Raw genomic sequence first — 20154 nt, 5'->3', positions numbered from 1 at the left:
ACGTTGTCAAAGGCAGGATATTCCCTCCTTGCTGTCCTGGGGGCTAGCATGCTGCCCATCTATTTTGTTCTGCGTTCCCCGGTCCATGCTTAATTCAGCCAGCGAAGCAGGCAGGGCATGCTGTACTGACTCTTTAATCTCCTCACTGAACACCACGTGCTCCACACAGTCCTCCCCGCCGACTTCCGTATCACGCGGCTCTGCTGTTTTTCTCTGGGTCACTGTGGCTCACGTGCGGGGGAAGAAGTGCTCGATTTCAGGATGTGCTTTCTGTTTCTGCTTTCTCTCTTTTCTTCATCCCCAGGCTGATCACTGCATTAACGGCTGGGTTTGCTGGGCAATAAAGCTACAATAATAGCCGAGTGGCTGGGTGGAAGGTCGAAGCTCTGTGAGCGTGTGTCTCTCTACTCCGCCATCTCCAGACCCCACCCCTCCCTTTTTCAAGTTACTGTATTTTTTTTCGTTCTGTACAGCCAGAAAGTAACATCTAAACCTGTCTTAGCAGTGAGAATATATTATACTCTTCTTCAATTCCATCTCTCACCCTTGCGCATTTACAAGGTAGCACATTCTCATTTTAATGATCTCAAGTGTTATCCAGAAAGTGTTAGTATACCTTAGACATTTGGCTGCAAATGACCGTCAACAGATCTATTGAACAGCAGGCACACAAGTTCTGTAAGACATAGTCAAGGAAAAAAACAGAAAGATTAGAGAAGCTGAAATGCAGTGTCAATGCTAAATTGAAATGTTCGGAGGTTCTGTAAGGAATTTCATTTTTATACATTTAAAAAAATAATAATGCAGTCCAGTAATAGACATCTAACGAAAGTTCAATATCTTTAAAGCACCGTTTGTTCTCTTTGTTGCAGCTACAACTAACAGAATTTAAACAAGGCTGAGGGGGGCGTGGCCGGCTGGTGAGAGGATGGTCACAGGCTGTTAGAGCTCTGAGGTAACGTGCTCCCTGTAGCTTAAATAAAGCCACAACAATATCTCCTGAGGGCACAATTAAAGCCCGAAAACGGTGGTGAATGTCCTAGGAGGATGGAGAATCGAAAAAATAAAGAAGGACAAGGCAAATTCAGAAGCCCGGCTGGGACACTGCAGAAGATTAAAGATGGTGCTGGTCCTTCCTCACCTCACAGCAGCACAAAGCAGCAGGATACCTGCGCTGAAGGAGACATGGAGACACAGCCCCATAAAAAGGAGAAGAATTTCATCCTCTGAGCAAAATGTGAGTGAAACTCTAAATTAACATAATAGTACACAGGGAATTAACCCCTATGATGCAAAACTAAATGCAATACCTACCACAGGTCAACCCATATCAGATTCCACTATTAAAGACATCATAATGTCACTAAGGGGGGCTCTTATCAGGAACCATGAATCAGAGCGAGACAGAAGTATAGTTAAATCACACTTGTTTAATAATAATAATAATAATAATAAAAAGGTAAACAGAGTAAGCGTAGTCAAAACAAGCCAGAGTTCAGTAACCGGATCGGGTAGTCAGCCAAGCAAATGTCAGAGAGCCAGAGATAAACGTAGTAGTACAGCAAGCAGCATCAGGAGCCAGAAGGAACGTCAGCCGAGCAAGTCTTCAACAGGAACGCAGGAGAAAGTCTCCGATGTTGACAAAGGCAAAGGCAGAGATCAAGTGATCAAATGAGTACTAAATTAAAAAATTACATATGGAATGGAAAAAAATCAAGAGTAGCATTCTCAATACTAACTGCCAACAGAGACCTAGGAGGAATGGGACTGCCAGACATTAGAAACTATCATTATTCTTCTTATTAGACCAAATTAAATATTGGTTTACCTCTCCTGATAAACCGTGTTTAAATATCGAAAAAAGCTTGGAAACATATTCTATCTAAAACTAAAAAGAGAAACTTGTTTACTAAAATAACATTGCCCACAAGAATAATAGACTACTGTAAAATACGTCAATCAACGAAAGAATGGACCAAAGTGGAAGGGAAATTCAGCAAATGCGCATATCTAAAAAATATAATCTTTTCTGACAAAATTGATATCCCAACAGAAATATGGCAATATTTCACATACCACAAATTTCCAAAAGTAACAGGTGTTAGGCTTTTCCTAAACATTCTCTTCCCTTCTTCCTCAGAAGGAAAAAATCCCAACATGTTAAAATGGGAAAAGGATCTTTCACAAACCTTTACATGGGAACAATGGCATAAAGCCCTATTGATCACTAGTAAAGCATCCTCATGTAAAGATGGTACCTGACACCTTATAGATTATCCAGAATATTCCCTTCCACCTCTCACATCTGCTGGAGGTGTGAGGAATTAGTGGGAAACGTATACCATATTCTTTGGTCATGCAAGAATCTTATGAGTTTTTGGAACTCAGTTTCCTCCTTTATTGCAGAACTTACAGGTAATTTGACAGAACTGACACCGGCAACAGAATTATTAGGATTAAATCTAGATATACACACACATTGCTATAGAACAATAGTATCACATATCCTGATAGCAGTGAGGCTTACCATTGCCAATATGTGGAAATGCACAGAAGCTCCTAACTTGTCAAATGTCATTATAAGACTAAACACTCAGGCCCAATACGAATTGATGTTAGCATTAAAAAATTTCTCTATCACTATCTTAAAAAAAATGGCAAGTTTGGATAAACAGCCCGAGAGCCTCCAATTACTTAAAAAATAGCGATATATATGATACACCAAAATTGAATTTTTTAAAGACTCCTCTTGTTCTTCTTTTCATTCCTTAACATTTGAATATTTGGTGACCAGCTCCCACCTACAGTATGATCCCACTTGGGGTGGGCGGTAGCGGGATATCAAACTTCAGATATTGTACCTTAAAGTTATTATTACTTCTTGTTATTTATTCCCCAATTTTTGTTATTATCTGTTCTATGCAATATGATAAGCAATACCAATTAATTGTATTCATTTATATTGGAATGTATTTTGTCAAAAATAATAAAAAATTAAAGTTAAAAAAAAAAAAGAATTTAAACAAGGCCCCCCATAACAAATTTAGGTTATTTTTGTTGGAGCAGACTAGTAATGATTGGATTCACTCCCCCGCCACTTACCTTCTGCTTCTTCTGTAAGCAGTTTGTGCAGAAGGGGGTAGGCAGATGCATACTGAGTAGCAGAGATAACACTGGAGCATGTATCGCTATGAGGATTTGCTACTAGTGGCATTTCCAGAATTGTACAAGGCTTGGGGCACCCTAGGTTGGTGAACTGTGGATGTGGCCAATTCATAATCACATTTTTCCATATTCCTTGTATCCACAAAATATGCTTTTATTACTGTGACATTAACACTTTGTCTGAACCTACCTCAGGAAAGACCATAATTAAAATAATTGGGGATATCTTAGCTACTAGCAACTGAGAAAATAAAACATAAATGAAGCAGCCTGGACTACGTAGTCAATTGACTTTAGCAGTCAGGGCTTTGTGGTCAATGCACCCTCGTTCATTGTGTAACATAATGTGTAAAACCAGTCAAGACAGTGTGACATACAATATAGTTGGATGCAAAGATTGTGCAATAGTGTATGAAGTGCAAAATCTGAACTATTTAAATGTCAACATACAGGTCTATGTAATTGTATAGCACAGCTTTCAGAGTGAAGTAGTTAGGAGTGCGGGTGGGGTTAGGGCCATAGTGGGGGACACTGAGAACTACACTCGCTAATTGCCTAGGTTCTAGGCAGGAGTTTGTGGTCATGCAAAATCAGTATTAGGGCACAGCTCCAGACTTAGAAGTGAGCTGCAATTAACACAGTAACACCTCTAGCAACCTGTGGCTAACTGGCTGTACTGTGTACACTAAGCATTCTGGACACTACTATACGTAGTTAGAGAACACCAACTCCCAGGTGCACAGCATTTAGGAACCGGGACGCAGAGCCTGCATTGGCATCCACCAACTCAGCATTTCCTGTCACCTCCTTCCAAGTCACATGTCCAACTGTTGCTACTGGATACAGAAAAACGAACTCCACCACAACTGCATGTCTGTTCTCCTCCCAGAGGCCCCTACCATCTACATAACTCTCTCTCTCCTGTGACTCCCAGTCTAGGTTCCTAAAAAAAAAAAAAGAAGGGGAGGACGGCCTTGGGACTTTGAGTGAGGTGGGAGAGATTCGGAACACTTCCACAATCAGTGCAAAAAATGTTTTATTGATCACAGAGTGCTAAATACATAAATGGGATCAGCAATAAGTGTGCGTTACCCGGCATATTGGCCTAGTTTAAAGCATAAGTAAAAAACAAATACAATTCATTACATTACTAGTTTAAAGCATAAGTAAAAAACAAATACAATTCATTACATTACGTGTAATGAATTGTATTTGTTTTTTACTTATGCTTTAAACTAGGCCACTATGCCGGGTAACGCACACTTATTGCTGATCCCATTTATGTATTTAGCACTCTGTGATCAATAAAACATTTTTTGCACTGATTGTGGAAGTGTTCCGAATCTCTCCCACCTCACTCAAAGTCCCAAGGCCGTCCTCCCCTTCTTTTTGCTGTATTTAGGGATGGAGGTGGCAGAGCGGTTTCTTCAGACCACAATTCTCCCTTCTCAGTCTAGGTTCCTAGGTACACTGTACCATGAGTTGAGTTCCAGTATGTGGGGAAACAGCCTCAAGCGAAGGGGCCAGGCAAAGTACCCCTTCACTACAGGAGTAATCATCGCCCTACGCCAAGTCACCCATCTCCTAGCTGGTTGGCCGCCTTTAGCATTGATACATACACGGTTCTCCCTAGCAACAGCAATATAGCCTACACTAGACAGCACACTACATGCTGGACTAAAATGTTCTGTATCTACTCTAACCTACTCTAACCTTAAATAGGCAAGAGTCCATGAAGGCAAATACACCACAGAGGTTGTTACAAGCCTTGTTCTTTTTTTTTTTTAAAGGATACATTTTATTCAGATTTTCAAAAATGGTGTACAATTACATTACTCTGTGCTTATTCACATGTAGTATAACCTTAACAACAATCAGTCATAACCTTGTACCATCAAATAAATAAGGAAAATACCGCGCCAATCCAACAAGTCAGAAACAGCAGCCAACACTACAAAACGACTAGATTTGTGCACATTAACTAAATATTAAAAGTGTAGCGCTAGTGAAAAAACAAGTGTAAAGGTATAGGACAGAAAGAAGTCTGCTTACATTTGGAAAAGCAAATGACCTTATCTAATCCCAAACCTGAAAGGTATGTATACTCAATGGTGCAGTGAATAGGGATATAACATCCAATAGCAACACACCTGTGACCAAGTGAGATGCTCTATCTTTTCAGGAAGAGCACAAAACAACACAAAAAAGAAAATAATAGATATAACAATCACCAATCAAAACTTATCAGTGGTAAAAAAATTATATAATGTCAAAAAAATGTCCACAATGCAAGTGGGGAGATAAGCCTCCCAAATAAACGATATAAACATAATATATTAGTCCATATTATGTATGGCGTGATTGACTCAAATTGAATCCCAGGCGGGTAACATCACAACTAAAAATCCGAATCTGAGTAAGGGATGGAATACTCTTACCGACTTGGGTGGATCATGTCATACATCTACAGCATCTTATCAATAAAGTAAAACTACTGCAATATTATTAACCAATCTATGTGTTTCTTTTGTGTCACACCATAGGTTCAATAAAACATCATAACTTATGTCTATGTCTGCAAAGTCTCATCTGCAGCATGGTCATAGCCATCTTTTTCCTACTACAACCATTCGTCTGCTATCACACCACTATGTCTCCTGATACATATTTTATCCAACCTGCCCATACTTTCTCAAACTTCTTAGAGCAACCTCTAGCAGCGTAGGTTAATCTGTACATTGGCAATGCTTTGTTAATAAGTTCCACCCGGCCTTGAAGAGATGGTGGGATTGGGTTCCTCCATCTAAGGGCCAACGCTTTCTTGGCATAGCAAAAAAACAATTTTTAGTAGGGTTTTCTGCAAGTTAGATATCTCTTCCCCCTCCAGGCCCCCCTGAAGACACCAGGCTGGGAAATAGATGTTTGGAAGGGCCAAGGTACCTTCCAGATATTTCAGTATTGCCTTTCAAAATCTCTCTACCACAGAACACTGCCACACAATATGGAAGAAGTCTCCCAGTGCTTCCCTGCAACAGCCATCCCGTGAACTGAATGAGCGACTGCGAAGAGGCTGAGTGGACTGCCCCGGCTCCAGGAACAGCCCTGCTGGGCGGCCATGAAAAGGCTGGGAGAGCAGTGCAGGCTTCAGGAACAGCCCAGGATTCGGTGCCCCCTGGCAAAACGTAATTCGACCCCCGAGGGGGTCCCGACCCCAGGTTGAGAACCACTGCTCTAACAGCTATAGTGGGCACGCACGTGTGCCCGCTGCACTACGGGGGAGCTGATGCGCGTGGCCGGTGGCCGCTATGCCCACCGGCCACCTGTAGTTGCTCCACAGAGAGCCAGAATGGGGATGTAAACAGACAGATCCCCATTCTCACAGGGGAGTAGAGAGTGATCGTTTGTTCCTAGTGATTAGGAACAGCGATCTCTCTCGAGACTCCTCTCTGATCTTAAAAAATCCCGCACCCAGGTGGGGCTAATCCAGGAGACCCACTTTAAACACCAAGCAATTCCCAGACTCTGCAATAGAGATTTTCCAAATGCATATCATGCAGCTTCCCCTCTGTCAAAGTCGAAAGGCGTTAGTATACTGATAGCCAAGTCGATCCCTTGGACTCTACTGGAGGAGCGTGCAGACCCGCAGGGCCGTTACTTGCTTATAAAAGGGAGAATCAGAAATACCACAGTGACCTTGGTTAACATTTACTTCCCAGACTCAGACCACCTCTCGTTTATGAGGTCCCTAATAATCCCCATAATCTTGGAATTTCGGGAGGGTGTTTTCCTGATGTAGGGCGACTTTAATTATGCACAAGAGCAGTTACTTGATGTCTCGAGAGGGGCATCACATCTGTTTTTCTCCTACCTCAAAAAACTGAAAGCAGAATTATTCAACCTGAACTTGGTCGATCCATGGAGAATTATGCACCCTGAGAGTAGAGACTATACCTACTTCTCTTCGGTGCACCGTACATACTCTAGGATCGACTTCTTTCAGATCCAGCACAAGGACCTGCCCTTTGTCACCTCCTCCCAGATTGACTACATATCTTTTTCCGACCACGCACCTACCCATGTGACTCTGTGTTGGGAGACTGAATCTAAAACTCCCACAACCTGGAAAACTCAACGAATCTCTATTGCAAATACCTGAGGTACGTAGTGAGGTAGGGAGAATTCTCACCAATTACTTCACGGAAAATGTTGATCCATCACTGACCCCAATGACTGTGTGGGAGGCACATAAATGTGTGGTGCGGGGGGGAGTTGATCAGGTTTGGGACTGTAAGGAAAGGGGAAAAAACTAAGCAGATTGATTTGTTGATTTCTCAGGTGCGCTCTCTCGAGTTGCTTCATAAACGGTCATTGGCCAAAGCACACCTCAAGTGTTGTTAAAGGCCAGAGGGGAACTGAAAGATTTATTATATCAAAAAATGACGCAAAGCCTGGCTTGGGCGAGACGGACCCTGTTTGAATTCTCGAATAAGCCGGGCTCGATGTTGGCTAGAGCTTTGCGTGGCCCGAGGAAGCACACCTACATGCCTTCTATCACTACTAAACAGGGGACCAAAGTACATACCTCCAAAGACATAGCGAACGAATTTTGCAAATATTATCAGCAATTGTATAACTTATATCGGGGGGAACCCACTGAGTCCTTAGCAACCAAGACGGCGTTAGCAGGTGAATATATCAGAGCCTCCGGTATGCCTACACTTCCAGACGATATTAGAGATTCGTTGGAATCTGAGATCACGTCTGAGGAATTCCAGACAGCCTTAGCTCAAACAAAACCACGGAAGGCACCGGGACCTGATGGCTTCACCCTGACTTATTATCAGACCTTCGCGACCTCTTTGACACCTCATTTCTTGACAGCGTATAATACGTTGAAGGGGGATAGTCCTAACCTGGTAGACTCGCTTCGGGCATATATCTCCCTGATACCTAAAGAAGGGAAAGACCAGTCTCACTGCGGAAATTATCACCCGATTGCGTTACTCAATGTACTGTAGACTTGAAACTTTTTTCAAAAATACTATCAAATAGACTACTACCGCACATCCCACAATTAATACACCTCGACCAGGCGGGTTTCGTGCCGTTGAGAGAGGCGAGAGACAATACTGTTAGGGTCATTAACCTTATTCATGCGGCTCAATGTAATAAAAAGCCTTTTCTCCTGCTCTCAACCGATGCGGAAAAGGCATTTGACAGGGTGGCCTGGCATTTTATTTTTAGCGCCACCCTGGATCACATTGGTTTGGGCCCTAATATGCTCGGATGGGTTCTATCTCTATACTCTACTCCGTCGGCGGCGGTGCGGGTGAATGAGTGGCTCTCTGATTTTTTCACAATAGCAAACGGGACGAGGCAGGGTTGTCCTCTGTCCCCGCTTATTTTTATTTTGACCCTTGAGCCTTTTTTGTGTACTATAAGAGGAGATCCCAACATCACTATCATTATGAAACCCTTGGGACACCACAAAATTGTGGCTGTCGCCGATGATCTAATTTTCTTTGTATCTAATCCACGGGTTTCACTCCCTAACATACTAGCGGCTATACGGTCCTACGGAGAAGTGTCAAACTTTAAGGTCAACTGTGCCAGGTCCGCAGTGTTAAATATCACAGTACCTGATCCAGAAGCACAGATCATGCGCAGGTCCTTTTAGTTTCAGTGGGCAGACAAATCCATACGTTACTTGGAAATAGATGTTACACCGGACTTGGCACACTTGTACTCTCATAACTATCTACCCCTATTACACAGACTCAAGACAGACTTTCGTGCCTGGCATACCTTAACATGGACTTGGTTTAGACGATGTAACGCTCTGAAGATGACGGCTCTACCAAGGGTTTTGTATGTACTCCAAACGTTGCCGATTTGGGTTCCGCCCACTTTCTTTAAACAATTGCAGACGATCATAAGGGACTTCATCTGGGCCCATAGGTCGCCTAGGACAAAAATGCGAACTTTATCTAGACCCAAAAAGAAGGGAGGCATTGGACTCCCCAATATCCTTCGGTATTATAGGGCAGTACACCTTGCGAGGATCGTGGATTGGCACTGTAACAAAGACTCCAAGCAGTGGGTAAGGATGGAAATGGAGGATGCCTCCATCCCTCTGCTTGCGCCCCCGTGGCTTTCTACCCCTCCACTGGAGGACTTGAAAGTTCACCCTCTGATCGGTGCCACTCTCGCGATAGCGAAGAGGATCTTTCGCAACACAGGTCTGTCACCACTACCTTCTCCTATGACACCAGTCATAGGAAACCCTGTTTTTACTCTGGGTTTAACTAGCAGAAGGCTGAGACAGTTAACCGCACACGGGAGACACTCTCTGGGGGATGTTTGGCCACAGGGAGAGCTTCCCTCTTTGTCAACCATCTCTAGACTCACAGAACCACCGTTAGACAATCTCAGCACTCTGCAACTTAGACATTTCCTGCAGACCTTACAGAAAACTCCATACACCCCGCGAGAACTCACACCCTGTGAGTCACTATGCAAATCTGGGGAACCAGTGCGAACACACTTTCGTTCTTATACAGTCTTTTAACATCCCAGAGTGAGGAACCGACCCCAGCATTTATACAGAGACTTGGGAACACAGTTTTCCCCACAACAAACGGAAAAAATCCTCCTTTTAGCACATAAATCCTCGATCGCGAACCATTACTAGGAATCAAGGTACAAAATTATGACTCAATGGTATCAAGTCCCTTATTTACTCTACAAGATGGACCAAACATTATCTGATAAATGCTGGAGGTGCAACTCAGAAGTTGGAACCATGGTACACATCTTCTGGGCATGCTTGGTTTTGCATCCATTTTGGGAGGAGGTGACAACGACCATTCGTAGCTTGACCTCAGTGGAACTGAGAGACAATCCGGCTGCATGCCTTCTACACCTGATGGGGAGACCCACCCGAAAGTACAAAAAGACCCTGACAATGCAACTACTCAATGCGGCGAGGGCGTGTATCCCCGCATTGTGGCAGCAACCCCTTCCACCAACTAAGGTCCTGTGGTATTCTAAAGTCAACTGTATCCTCCGTATGGAGGAATTAACTGCAACTTTACACAATACGGAGGAACAATTCAGAGACAAGTGGAGGCCTTGGAGACATTTCACGGGTACCAACACGTACCTACAGGAGATAGCTCATGCTCATACACAAGAGACATAATGGAATAATTAATTAATTATCATCTGGAGACGCCCACCTGTACATGGTATAGGAGTGGGAATTAATGCCTTTCCGGAGGGGGTGGTGTTGCTGCTCTGCCCCCCCTTCCTTCCTCCTTTTTCCTCCCCCTTTCCCTTCCCTTTCTTTTCTTTTTTCTTTCTTTCCACACCACTGATCCCCCCTTTCCTTTTTATTTCTGCCTCTTCTCTCTCTATCTCGTGTATCCTCTGTAAAATTTGTTTGCTCGTTATTGTAGCTGTAAAGACGGCGGTAATACAATTATAGTGATTGGAAATTGCATATCGAGCTAGAAATGTATGTTAGCAATATGATCTTTATTTTATTTGTTCAACACCTTTTAATAGTTTGACGCTTTTTTTTTTTTTTTTTGACCAGAATGATAACTATACAGGGAGGCTCTTTTAGGCCATCTTGGTTTTCTGTTATGTAAGTGATACAGAATTGGCAAGAAGACATTCACAATGTCCAAAAGTTTATGTATGCTTGGTTATATTTTTCTATCTTATAGAATATGTTGATCTATTGTACCTATTTGTAAGAATATGTCGTGACTTGTTCTTACACTTGAAACTTTGCCATACAATAACTAAATAATAACTAAATAAAGGAATTAAAAAAAAAAAGAAACACCTCACAGGGAACACATTTAATCCCTTAATCGCCCCCTAGTGACATTTACACAATTGGTGCTTTTTTATAGCACTTATCGATGTATAGATGTCAATGGTCCCAAAAAAGTGTCTGATCTGTCCACCGCAATGTCGCAGTCTCACTAAAAATCGCAGATCGCTGCCATTACTATGTAAAAAAAAAAAAAATAATAATGCCATAAATCTATTCCCTATTTTTTAGACGCTATAACTTTTGAGCAAAACAATCAAATCAATATACGCTTATCGCAATTTTTTTTTTACCAAAAATATATAGAAGAATACATATTGGCCTAAACTGATGAAGAAATTAGGTTTTTTTTTTCAAATTTTTGGGGATATTTATTATAGCAATAAGTAAAACATATTGTGTTTTTTTTTCAAAATTGTTGCTCTTTTTTTGTTTATATCGTAAAAAATAAAAACTGCAGAGGTGATCAAATACCATCAAAAGAAAGCTCAATTTGTGGAAAAAATTTTGTTTGGGTACAGCTTCGCACGACCACGCAATCGTCAGTTAAAGCAACGCAGTGCCGTATCACAAAAAATGGCTTGGTCAGGAAGGGAGCAAATCCTTCCGGGGCCGAAGTGATTAATTAACCCAAGCAGAGGATCCAATCTTGGTTTCATGGGGTCGGTCTCACTCTGGATGGGGAAGAGGTGTGTGTTGATTTTTGGATTCACAGGCATTCAATGCATAATTCAAATTTTGTATCTGCAAGCTTATCATATGAAATCACTGGAAGGGCTACTTATGAATGGTTAACTTACGGTTATTGGAGGAATATATCCATTTATGTCCTACGTAACACTATGTAGCTATATAGCACAGCTGATGATATACATAGTGGACACCAGCTTTAGTTCAGTAGATACACTGTCCCATTTTTGATACTTTTGGAGAATGAACATTTGTTTTCATATATTTTCATGGAGGCTATTTATTGTATGTTATTTATGTGGATATGGTAATATTGGCAAACTTTGCCAAGTCATGGGGGATTATGTAGTTTTTTCGGATTAGTTTGAGTGCAACGTTTGTTTCCCATAATTTTGTCTTTGTTTTTGGTATATTTAGTATATACCTGTTGGTATATGATTGTATAATTTTTTTTTTTTTGTTCTATTGGTTGAACTAGATGGACTTGTGTCTTTTTTCAACCAGACTAACTATGTAACTAGTATGTATAATCAGGCGTTATTAGGGACGGGGGTAACCACACACTTGCGTAATAATTTTTCAATAACTGTTATAAACTGTGAAAAAAATATATTTTGTTGTATAGAGTTGACTTCCAGGAGGTTATTCTTATCAGAAATTTTAATGTAAGTGTAGGCAAACTGCGATATGTCACCTGCCATAAAATGTGTCATTTTGTTCATTCATATCACTGATCTAAGTACTCCTGTCAGACATTATAGGCAGTTATGACATTCGTTTTTCTCCACTGCAGTCAATGCAATACAGCTTTGCAATAATGGGCGAATCTGCCCGAGTTCTATTCACCAGGGGTTTGACAAATCTTGTTAAAAATTCGGCAAACCTGAACTTAGAAGCGAGTCCCAAAGTCTGTTGGGAGCTAATCTTTTAGTTAAATTCTAAGAGCTAATAGGAAAATTACTGTCAAAATATTGTGGTAGTCTGGTCACTACCGTGAGGGACATGTGTCGACGCAAAAAAAGAGAGCATTTTCATGTGGCTTCTAAGACACCATTGAAAATACATTCTTTAAATAACATACTTGAGGGATGCCTTAAAACTGTATGTGGTATTATGGAATAGTATGATTTTTAAGGAAAGTCTCTCAGCGACAGCAAACACTGGTAGCACTTAGTGGAGGATGGATTTTTTTCTTTTACAATTAGCTTGGCTTACATACAACTTTTTTTTCAGGTAGATTTAGCAGTAACACATTTTTTTCACCAAATAGTAATATATCTTTAACAGACAAGAAGAAATTAGCCAGTAGTTCACTGTGGTTGTCTTTTTTTGCTGATTCAAAACTGTCCAGACACTGTCCAGTCAATTTTTTATTTATTTTTTTTAAACTTTTTTTTTTTAGGTTTTTATTAAGAAAATAAGAGATCACAGATGAAATAGCAGTACACAATTGGCCAGGGCATTCTAAATGATCGAGAACTGACTGAAATATACCATAGAAAAAGCAGCAATAAGTCGTCCCTGACCTAAAATCAGCCACAAAATAAAATGAAAGGCGAAAGACCATCAATAAAAAAAAACAAAAAAAAATCCTTTATCTGTGGACAATGAGAATGCAATTTTCCCCTCAGTGTTGGCCATTCAACAGCAGATATAGTTCACCTCCAACTTTTGGATATTTATCTGTAGGCAAGACCAGAACAGATGGAAAAAGGATCCAAGGGACCCCCTGCACACTTAGAGCGTAATGGGTTATAAGATGGCATATATAGATATTATTATTATTATTATACAGGATTTATATAGCGCCAACAGTTTACGTAGCTCTTTACAACTTGAGGGTAGACAGTACAAATACAATACACTTTGATACAGTAGGAATCAGAGGGCCCTGCTCCTTAGAGCTTGCAATCTAAGATATAAATATATATAGTATAAATAGATAGCTTATCTGTAAGTTTCAGAGAGACTAATCAGTGGCTGGTTAGAACCTCTTTCCTGGTCTCATTATTACTAGGACCCAAATCTGCCTCCCACAAAACTTTTCTATTTTAAGCCTGGGATCCTTTTTTTTTACCCTGGAAGGCTGCATAGAATTCTGCAATCATTTGTTGAGGAGAAGCTCTAACCATAACAGCAGCCAATTGATTATCTGCAAACACATAATACTGACTAGATTGCCTGGTGACTGTATGCAGTGCCTTGACAAGGTTACCCAGTGCCCAGGGTGAAGATGCCAAACGGCGCACCCCACCCCCCGCCTCTAGGCAGAGTAGCAGGTGGGGTGGGATTAATAGTGATACACTCAGCACTTCTCATCGAAACATATGCGTTTAATAGCTGTGCACATTCTATCCTGTAATATATTACGGGACTAACAGTGATGTAGAAAGAAATGCCCTAGCATCAGTGTAAGGAAAAAATGCCCCTGCATTGGTGGTGTCACTGGAAAGAAAAATGTCCCTGTGTCTGTGGAGTCACTGGAATGAAAAATGTGGTGTGAGCCTAAGAAGGACTAAGGGGAGCTGGGAGTGTGGGGGCTCTGTGAGGTGCATTTATCTAGGGGGGTCCTGTGTGGCTCTGAGGGAGTAAGGCTTCATTCCCAGGAGAAACCAGGAAGTAGTAAAACTAGGCAGTTGAGCCTTGGCTTTACCACCCCAGATCACCCACCTTAACACTAATACACTAATATACTTTTGCTCATGGCTATATACATGAGTGGCAAACACTTAAACAACATGTCAATTTTGACAGGCTATGCCTCCACTACATATAACTAATGCAATGCACATGATTTCATTGTAGTAGTAAAGCAACACTACCCCCCTACATCAGGGTCCCCAGAGTTCACCCTGACATTAGAGTGCCCCCTTTCATTAGGGTCCCCAAAGTCTCCCCTTTACATCAAGGTCCCTGGAGTCTTCCCTTCTTAGATCAGGGCCCCCAGAGCCACCCTCTCACATCAGTGTCCGCAGTGTTCCCACCTTACATCTGAGCTCCCCCTTTCATTAGGGTCCCCAAAGTCCTCCCCTTACATCAGGGTCCCCAAAGTTCCTCTTTTATTTTATTAGGGTCCCACAAGTTCCCTCTCTTACCTCAGAGACCCCAAAGTCCCTCCCTTACATCAGGGTTACCAGATTCCCCCCTCCTTATATCAGGGTCCCCAGAGTTACCCCCTTACATCAGGGTCCCCAGTGCTCCCCCTTAGACCAGGGCTGCAGATATCCCCCTTAGATCAGAGTCTCCAGAGCTCTTCCTTAGATCAGGGTCCCCAGAGATCCCCCTTAGATCAGAGTCCCCAGAGATCCCCCTTAGATCATGATCTCCAGAGATCCCCCTTAGATCATGGCCTCCAGAGATCCCCCTTAGATCATGGTCTCCAGAGATCCCCTTTAGATCATGGTCTCCAGAGATCCCCCTTAGAACAGGGTGCCCAGAGATTCCCCTTAAATCATGGTCTCCCAAGATCCAGAGGTAAAGGAGAGGAAGAGGTTGGTTATTGGTAACAGTAGGTTAATAAGGGGTTGAAGTATTAAAGATTTGTATTAAAAACATGTCTAATTTGAATAATGATAAATCTGAAATTAGCTTCAGAATGCATATTTCATAAAAACATCTTAAACTGTAAACCCTTTTTTTTTTGTTATTTTGAGCATCAGTCTATTTTAGATGCCATTTATTTTTATGTTAACGGTAAAAGTGTTTGGACTTAGGAAGAGTTGCAGAGCGACCCAGCTGCCTTCCAGAATTGTTAAACTCTTGAGAATCAGGACACTAGCATAAATGTATGGGTCTCCAAATTAGCCCTCTGGTAGGACATCGTAATTCATTTTCTTTTCTTTAAAAAGAGACTGCCATAGAACCCAGGAGAAAGAAAAATCATCTTTGATTATATCCTCCTATTTTAAGTAAAGGTAATTATGAGCTAAAGGTATAAAAAGTTGGCACCTGCCAGTATTGAGCAGTGTTTGAAAAGCCTTTCTCTGGAAGTTACTGCCTGGTGTTGAAGGCCATAAGACCTGGTAACAGGGTAGCAGAGGGTGCACATACTGTTAGCTTTCAGATAATAACATACAAGCCTTGACAACTGTTTCGGTGGTTACCTTTTGGAGTAGGGGCACCTACTTATTTTTTAACCTTCATAAAAAATATAAATAGAGTAAAAAAATATCTGATCTGTTCTGCAGATAGTGGACTGGGAAAGATTCATCGATGTCTGCTATCCAGCTATTTACCCGGTCTCAGATGTGTCATTGTTAACGCAAACTGATTCAATGTCTTGTTATAGTGGTAAATCTTAAATGAAACACAGATTGTTTTTCTATTCAACAGCCCTTTGCAATCTATATCTACCGCAGAATAAGGGGTCCATTGAGTTGCAAATAGAAAACTGTTGTCGGAGAATAAAATGTACCTTTTTCATGATAAAAACAGCTGAAGCATCACACATTTTCAGCCCTGAGAACACCCTTCAAGACGTTATAGAAGGATATGTACTGGAAATGGTATAACCACTGTAACCTGTAACCTCACTACACAGTGAGTGCTGTATTATTTCACAGAATATTATGTCGCCCCATGGGAACACTCAAATACAGTTCAGAATTTCTAAATGTGTGTCACAAGTTAAGAAAGTATTTGATATACTATAGATTAAAAACTGACATGAACAAGTTTAAAGTTTAGAAAGTTTACTTCTATAATAAGTTTTTTGGATCTGCTGAGAAGAAACTCGAAGCCAAAGTGGAGCAAACTGTCATGTGCATGTAATTTCATACAAAACAAATTAATAATTGGGTGAACATTGTAGCTAAGTGGCTTATACTGTGGCCTTGCAATGCTGAGGTCTCGATTTTAGTTTTAACCTGTGGGACTACTTTTTTTTTTTGTGTGTGTGTTTCTGTGGGTTTTTCTGAGGGTTCTGGTTTATTTCAACTATGGAAAACATACCAGCAGGTTTATAGACTCCAAGATTGACCTAGACAGAACTGTCTAAAAATTGTCTTTCAGACATAAAGGGGGGGGGTCAGACTGTGACTAGTTGGAGTATATAATTCCCTGGCAACAGTGGTCAGTGGGAGTAAATTACCTAGCACCTCTAGAAACTGGGGGGGGGGGGGGGGGAGAGAAATAGTGCTCCATCATTAATGTCAATGGGAAAAGTAGTGCCCTATTTTTATTGTGAGTGGGAGCAATAGTGTCCCATTGGTGTGAGCGGGAGGAATTGTGCCCCATTGTTTGTGTCAGAGGGAGAAATATTGCCCATGAATGCTGTCAGTGGATGCAATTGTGCCCTATCGAAAGTGTGAAGTGAGAAACTTGCCCCTTCTTTGGTGTCAGTGAGTTGAATTGTGCCCCGTTGTTGCAGTCAGTGGGAAGAATAGTGCCCCAACTACAAGCAAAGTACTAAATGCAGCCCAAGGGCCAGATGTGGTCAAAAGCTGGAGTGTTTATGTATAAAGAAGAATGTTATTAAACCTTTATTGTAGAGGCTGATATAATAGCTAGGTATTCCAAAAAGAAAAATTGAAAAAAGCTTTTAGTCAGGAAAAGGTGAATTGTTTTGAAAATTATTAAAATCTGCAAATGTTTTCTATATCCCTTTTTTATAAATTCTTTTATTTAAAGATTTTAAAGTTACAATGCAAGGAAAACATATATAGTATCTCACAAAAGTGAGTACACCCCTCACATTTTTGTAAATATTTTATTATATCTTTTCATGTGACAACACTGAAGAAATTAAACTTTGGTACAATGTATAGTAGTGAGTGTACAGCTTGTATAACAGTGTAAATTTGCTGTCCCCTCAAAATAACTCAACACACAGCCATTAATGTCTAAACCGCTGACAACAAAAGCGAGTACACCACTATGTGAAAATGCCAAATTGGGCCCAATTAGCCATTTTCCCTCCCCGGTGTCATGTGACTTGTTAGTGTTACAAGGTCTCAGGTGTGAATGGGGAGCAGGTGTGTTAAATTTGGTGTTATCACTCTCTCTCTCTCATACTGGTCACTGGAAGTTTAACATGGCACCTCATGGCAAAGAACTCTCTGAGGATCTGAAAAAAAATGGTTGCTCTACATAAACATGACCTAGGCTATAAGAAGATTGCCAAGACCCTGAAACTGAGATGCAGCACTGTGGCCAAGACCCTAACAGGACAGGTTCCACTCAGAACAGGCCTCGCCATGGTTGACCAAAGAAGCTGAGTGCACGTGCTAGGCGTCATATCCAGAGGTTTTCTTTGGGAAATAGACGTTTAAGTGCTGCCAACATTGCTGCAGAGGTTGAAGGGGTGGGGGGGTCAGCCTGTCAGTGCTTAGACCATACGCTGCATGCTGAATTAATTTGGTCTGCATGGCTGTTGTCCCAGAAGGAAGCCTCTTCTAAAGATGATGCCCAAGAAAGCCCGCAAACAGTTTGCTGAAGACAAGCAGACTAAGGACATGGATTACTGGAACCATGTCCTGTGGTCTGATGAGACCAAGATAAACTTATTTGGTTCAGATGGTGTCAAGCGCGTGTGGCAGGAACCAGGTGAGGAGTACAAAGTCAAGTGTGTCTTACCTACAGTCAGGCATGTTAGTGGGTGTGTCATGGTCTTGGGGCTGCGTGAGTGCTGCCGGCACTGGGGAGCTACAGTTCATAGAGGGAACCATGAATGCCAACATGTACTGTGACATACTGAAGCAGAGCATGATCCCTTCCCTTAGGTGACGGGGCCGCAGGGCAGTACTCCAACATGATAACAACCCCAAACACACCTCCAAGACGAACACTGCCTTGCTAAAGAAGCTGAGGGTAAAGGTGATGGACTGGCCAAGCATGTCTCCAGACCTAAACCCTATTGAGCACCTATGGGGCGTCCTCAAACGGAAGGTGGAGGAGCGCCAGGTCTCTAACATCCACGATGTAGTCATAGTAGTCATAGAGGAGTGGAAGAAGACTCCATTGGCAACCTGTGAAGCTCTGGTGAACTCCATGCCCAAGAGGGTTAAGTTAGTGGTGGAAAATAATTTTGGCCACACAAAATATTGACACTTTGGGCCCAATTTTGCTGCCTTTACATGCACACGCTTTCCAGGGCAAATTTTATAGACAGATAGCTGGCACAGCTATGGGTGCACATTTTGCACCATGTTATGCAAATCTGTTCATGGGGTATTGGGAAAAGTCCTGTATTTGGCAGTACAATCCATTTGCCAAACATCTGGTATACTATGGGAGGTATATCGATGATATACTGATTATGTGGGATGGACCACCTGATATTATTGACAAATTTGTCTCATATTGTAATAACAATATGTTTGGTATCCAATTTACCCATGTAGTAGACGCTCATTCCCTGGTATTCTTGGACCTTGAACTGGGTAGTGATGGAGATGGCAACATCACATCCAAAACCCACTTCAAAGAAACTGCTGGCAACTTCTATTTGCATCAGAGGAGTTGCCACCACCCTAAATGAAAAGATAACATACCCTACAGTCAGTTCTGTAGGCTACGCAGGAATTGTAGTAGCACCAAAGATTATGATGATCAGGCAACCATATTGTCAAAAAAGTTTTTGGAAAAAGGATATGCAGATCATCACATTCAAAAGGCGAGAGACCAATATAGAGAAGGCATCCAGAACAAGATTATGACTACAACTGCAAAAGAACAACATGACATTCTCTTTATTACAACATTCAATGATCAGCACTGGGATATAAAAAGAGCTGTCCAAAAGCATTGGCCAATTTTGGGGCAGGACAATACACTTGAAAAAATCCTCCCCAATAAACCTCAGGTAGTATTCCGACGTGCGAAAAATGGGAAAAGTTTAATTGCCCCCAGTCGCCTTAAAGACAAACAAAGCTTGAAAATGCAAGGCATCCCTCAATTCTTTAACATTACTGGATGTTATAGATGTAAAGGCATTAAATGCAAAGCGTGTAAATTTATCTCTCATGGCCAGAAGTCATTTAGTTGTAAAGATGACCGTACTTTCTACATTAAACAATTTATATGTTGCAATACCCAGTTTGTTATCTATGGGTTGAGGTACCCACGTGGGTACCTCTATGTAGGTAGAACGGTGTGTGCGATGAGGACCCGCTTTGGTGAACACCGTAGGTTCATAGAAAAAAAGGTTGAGAAGCATAGTGTGCCATGTCACTTTAAGCATAAACATGATGGCAGCACTACAGGGTTGGAACTTTTTGGTATAGAATCCATACCTATGTCTATCCCGGAAGGTGAACGTTTTGCTCGTTTATGCAAACGTGAATCCTATTGGATTTTCACTCTAAACAGTATGGCACCAGAAGGGTTAAACGAAGAACTTGAAATAGGTACTCCCATATGAAATTACCCAATGTATGGGATATTCAGTTTGACATTGTTTGGCCTTACATTCGGGTGGTGTTGTGGATGGGAGTTGAACTGGTGACCCTTTATGCTGC

Source organism: Aquarana catesbeiana, linkage group LG01 (genome assembly GCF_042186555.1).
Source record: "Aquarana catesbeiana isolate 2022-GZ linkage group LG01, ASM4218655v1, whole genome shotgun sequence".
In the NCBI taxonomy this organism is placed as follows: Eukaryota; Metazoa; Chordata; class Amphibia; order Anura; family Ranidae; genus Aquarana; species Aquarana catesbeiana.
The sequence above is the reverse complement of the archived record's forward strand: the minus strand, read 5'-3'. Positions refer to the sequence as shown.